The sequence below is a fragment of the Athene cunicularia genome (assembly GCF_003259725.1).
Source record: "Athene cunicularia isolate RWA chromosome 5 unlocalized genomic scaffold, athCun1 chr5_part2, whole genome shotgun sequence".
NCBI classification, from domain to species: Eukaryota; Metazoa; Chordata; class Aves; order Strigiformes; family Strigidae; genus Athene; species Athene cunicularia.
Window position 1 is genome coordinate 7,328,454 of NW_020799102.1, and position 5,168 is coordinate 7,333,621.

Consider the following 5,168-nt stretch of genomic DNA (forward strand, 5'->3'; position numbering starts at 1 on the left):
GTGTGCGCGTCCGGTGGCGGGGCGGGGGGAGCGGCGGCTGGACCGCACGGAGCTGCGCTCTCGGGGTGCCCGAGGAGGTGCAGAGGGGCCCTTGCCTCGTCCCGAGCGGTCGCTCGCTGGAAAAGTAACTTTCCGTCCCTTTTTTGGGGGGTGCGGGAAGGGCAGGCGTTGCGGGTCTCCGTGCTTCCCACCAGTGCGGCGTGGGGCTCATCCCTCTGCAACAGAACATCACTTTAAACCGAACGGCTTGCCAAGGTTTAAATGGCTTTCCGTGGACAGGAAGGAGAGACCTCGGCGGAGATTAAAGCCAAATCAGAGCCACGCCAGGGGGCCTGGATAGCCTGGGATTAATAGTGCTAATTACACGGACACAGACGGTAGAAAGCGCTTTGCTGCTGGTTTTAGATCTGAAAACCTCAGTGCGGGAGAGGGAGATGCAGTCGATGGGAGTGACCTGATACGCTGCCAGTATCCCGAGCAAGATAAACTCGGTTACTTCTTGCATGAATTGTGCTGGCGACCTGCACTCAAGTGAACTTTCAATAATTAAGCTTTAAAATCGCAGGAGCAGTAGCTTTATGCTTCAGCAAAACCAGTATTGCGGTGATAACTGACTGCTGTTGGTTTCTTCTTCACAGTAGTTCGGTCCAGTTCCTGAATTTACCATCTAGGCTGGCTCCTTTTCTAATGTGATGTGTTTAGAATACAAAATAAACTGTCGCAGTTGCTAGATGTGGTGTATTAGAAAGATCCCTCGTGTGTGTGTGTGTGTGCTGCCTTTTGTCTGCAACCGAACTGTTTGCTGGTGAAAGTACGGCACTTGTTACTTATCTTCAAATTTGATGTGGTCGACTCCTGAGCCATGTCAATACCAGTTATGTTTTGCTGTAAGTTTGACCCCTCAGTCTGATGGAACGAATGCTATCTGTGAGGTGTATGCTGATGGCTGGGTTTTCCTCCAGCAGGCTGAGCAGTGGAAATGCAGTATTTGGGACATGTGAAGGGGTCTATGTGCCATGTACTGCAACACTTGTAAGTCAGAGGGCTTTGCTCTATTTATTACACGTTCTTAATGAAAATACAGATGACAAGCTTGCTTTGATTTGTTTCATAACAATCACAAAGCACAGGTGGTCTGTTATATTTGCTCTGTAAAAGTAAAAGCTGAAGTGTCAAAACGCCACTGTAATCACAAAAAAAGTCAAATCCGGGGCTTACAAAAGACATTTGGATGATTCAAAATGCCTCATTTATGCAGTTGTACTTATTTTGTGTGAATTATGTTGTAAAGTGGAAAAGAATCAAGGTTTAGTTTAGCCAAACCCTCAATATGTTAAAATGCTGGTTTTCTTATTAAAAATACTTGGGGCTTTTTGAAGTTGCTATGAAAAAATTGGCATTTGTTCTGTACTGTTTTTACCCGGGGTGGGTGGATCTGTCCATGTGTGGAAAAAGACTTGCCCGTTTTCCCCATTGTAGTGGGAATGGATCCTGAAGTCATTTGTGCATTACTTACTTGTTCTCAGGTATTTCCTGGTATTTTTTGCTTGACCAAACCCAGTATTTTCCCACTGATGCTCTTAATGTTTACTCCTTTAAAACTTTGGGAGTTTGTGTGAATTTGTGGGGGGCGTGGGTTATGGCAGGAAGGGAAAGCTTTGATATTTTGAAAGGGGAAGGGGTAGAAGGCCTGAGTGGGACCCTTTCTTATTCTGTCCAAGTTATGGCTGCTGTTGGCAACTATGTGTCTAAATGGAAACATCCTTCTTGCTGTTTGGGAAAGAAACTGAGGACATTCGTCTCCCAGGGCAGAAGTTTGGGTAATACCATTTGCTCAGCCTTTCTTTCAGTGAAAACTTCAGCTGTTCAGGGGTCTTGTGTGAGAAGGGAAGGGCTGCAGAAAAACCTGCAGTAACAGTAGGAAAACGGGTCACTCCCAGTGATCCATCAGTTTGTGTTGATGTCGATGCCTCTGGAGACCAAACTGTATTGCTCTGCTTCTTGGTGCTGTCACTCTTTCCAGAATAACTGTCACCACTAATAACAGTACTGTGATCTTTCTTATTGCTAACTGCTTTGGTAACACGCTGGTTTGCATTTACAGCTTTCCATGCTCTTTCCATGCACTTCTTGGATGTATTTTGCTATTGGTTCTGCTTGCTTCATGTTTTGGTGTGAGAAACACCCCCTGTGTTTTAACTTTGTATTGCTGAGAACTTAACCTTCAAGTGCAAGTGTGTTACATTAGGCAGCAGTAACAGTTGCTTGTGTTTACATCCCTACCCTTCAAGCTTGTGTCGTACTTAACCGACAGACGATTTAGTTGAGATCTGCTTCATTCCTTGCTGGTCCTCCCCTTACTTGCGGTCTCTTGGAAAGTGGGGGAAAGGTAAGTTCTAATCGTACCACAAAGGGCAGCAGCCCAGTGTCTCTGATCGCCTCAGAGTGCTTAAAGTACAAAAAGCGGAAGCTGAAGCTTATAAACAATAGTGAATTTATTATGGATTAATGAACAGCTATAGGCTTATGTGGTTGCACAGCAAAACTTCTCAGGGTGCTGCCTTCTGGTCAGTCAAGTGCTTCAAAATCCAGTTAAGTCCTAGGGAAGAAAGCTGAAAAAAATTAGCTACTGCTATGTTACAGTGCTCAGTTTATCACCAAAATAAACCCAGAGTCTTTTCTGTGGTTGCTTAGTATCTTTTACCTTTCTGCTGAATGTAGCCTTAATACTGATATCAGTGAAAGACTATCCCTTCTTCAGTGCATGCTCTCCATTAAAAAAAACCCAAACATTTTGAGCTGCTTTGTTGTACACAGGATATACTTTCAGTGCAATTTTGACTAAAGATTGGTGTTGCTTAATTGCTTTGCTCACCGTCATCTGACAGAGATCTATATTACCTTCTTTAGAAGAGATTCCAAACTTTTGTCACAGAAATAGCATTGATCTGCTCTTGAAGTTCAAAGTAGCATTGCTCCTTCAGTTTTGAAACTTTTGAATTTTTTTAAAAATTCGTAATTAAAAAGGAGTAAAACATATTAATGGTACTAGTAAACCTGACATGGTGTTGGTTAGTTTTAATGTTCAGCTGTGATGTCTGATGCTGTAACATGTTTTTTCATAAGAGAGGCACTGTGTACTGTAGCCTTTTTTGTGAACAAAAAGGAGAGAAACAGACTATTTTATCAACAATTACCTGTTAAACACAACATAATTGGGGACTACATCTGTACTATAAACTTTGTAGTTTAGCAGGTTAATAAACTATGCTGATTGAAACTAAGAAAACTGCAACAGTTTAGCACAGTTGTGATGGCAGAACACATCTGTAGATGCATCTTTAAACTGGGAGAAAGACTACATCTGGAGAGTTTTGTACAGGCTACTTGAAAAGCCTTCAACATGTAGACCAGCCCTACAAAAAGAGACTCTTGGTGAAGGAAGTGGGCAGGGGGAGAGATACTTCATTTTTTCCTTTGCAAGAAACTTTGTTTCCATAAACCGATGGCATTCCCTCTTGACTCTTACTTAAATGCCTCTGAGCACAAGAAAAACTCTGAATCCTCAAGAAGTGAAATGCTACCTCTAAGCTCTTCAATGAAGGTTATTTCTGTTGAATGTGTATCAGTAGTTTTTTCTGTGTCTGGGGACTGTGCTATTCCAGGATCAGTGTAAGCATCTCTCATACTTGTGAGCTGCAGCGTCCACTCCTTTCACAAGCACTTCTGGTACCAGTAAAATGTTGGTGCCCTCATCCATGCGCCTTGGTTTTGCTGTGGTACTTTTCTTCTGAGGGAAGACTGCAACACCTAGCAGCTTATTCAAAATAAAATTTTAGATGCAAAACTTCTGTTGTGCAATAAAAATTTTTCTTCTGGACAGCAGTGTGTCTAGCTCTTCCGGGGGGGATTTATGACAGTAAGAAATAAGTTGTGGGATCATGCTAACTTCACACAAGTGTATTATCTCTCTGCCCTTCTGTGCCTTATGGTGACATGACACATTCACAGCTCCTTCTTCCAGACTTAGAGTATAAGAGGAGTAAAAGAGAAGGGGCTGTGTGCAACAGGGATTCCTCCTGTCTTTAGTTTTTAAGTTGTAGATCTTGCTATCCATACTGTCATACCATCCACTGCTCAATTACCTGCTCTTTCATATGTTGCCCTGGTGACTTGGAAAGAAGGGCCTAAAAATGATTGGTCTATTATTTTCTCATATCCCACACCTTCAACTTTGAGGACAGTTAAAAAAGCAAGGGCCTAGAAAGATCAGGAGAATACAGATAGCAGGAGAAAGAAGCAAATTCCTAATCAGAATATTTGTGCCTGAAGACAGCAGACAGAGTGGACCCAAAGGTTGGGTCTACTCAGGTGCTCTGTGATCTGCAAGATTGAGCAGGTGGCTACAGCTGTAAACTGAAGAATAGCTAATCCAGTGTAATAGCCTTCACACTTGCAAATTTTATTTTGTCGATTAATCTGTTATAAACACCACATACATATGCTGCCTTGCATAGTCTTCATCTGACCAGGATAGGTAGTTGGAAAGTATGTTGCAGTAAGAAGGCACAGAAACTATGCAAATCTAATCTTTCTGAGTGTATGCTATACTGATTATTTTTAACAAATGCTGCAAGAGAACTTCTCAAGGTCTGCACACTGCTAGATTTGTCTAGTACAGAAGGCCTGTGTGTCATGCATTTATTTAGCTATAACTGTCACGGGCTTAAAATAAAGCGAGCAGTTTTTCCGCTTGTTTTGGATATAGGATTTTGCCACATTATCCCAGCAGTGATTTTGAAGGCTAGAAGAAAAGTAATGCATACTGCTGTTTTGTTGTTTTCCATTCTGCACTTATGGAAGTGTCTTTAAGAGATTTCCTCATAAGGTCTTAAGACATTGTCCAGTTCAAGATACACTATGGTGAAATATGAGTAGTATTGTTATGCAGAGAAGTCCTAGCCTTGAGCTAGAACAACTAAGATCTAGATGTGAAAAAGCACTGTAGTGTTCTATTCTGAGTAAAAATCCAATACCCTAATTTTTCAGCTGTTAGACTAAATCTTGATGGCTTTTGAAGGGGATGCATTATCATAGAATATCTCGAGCTGGAAGGGACCCATAAGGATCATAAAGTTCAGTAATTGTAAGGAGTGCATATTGTAGTG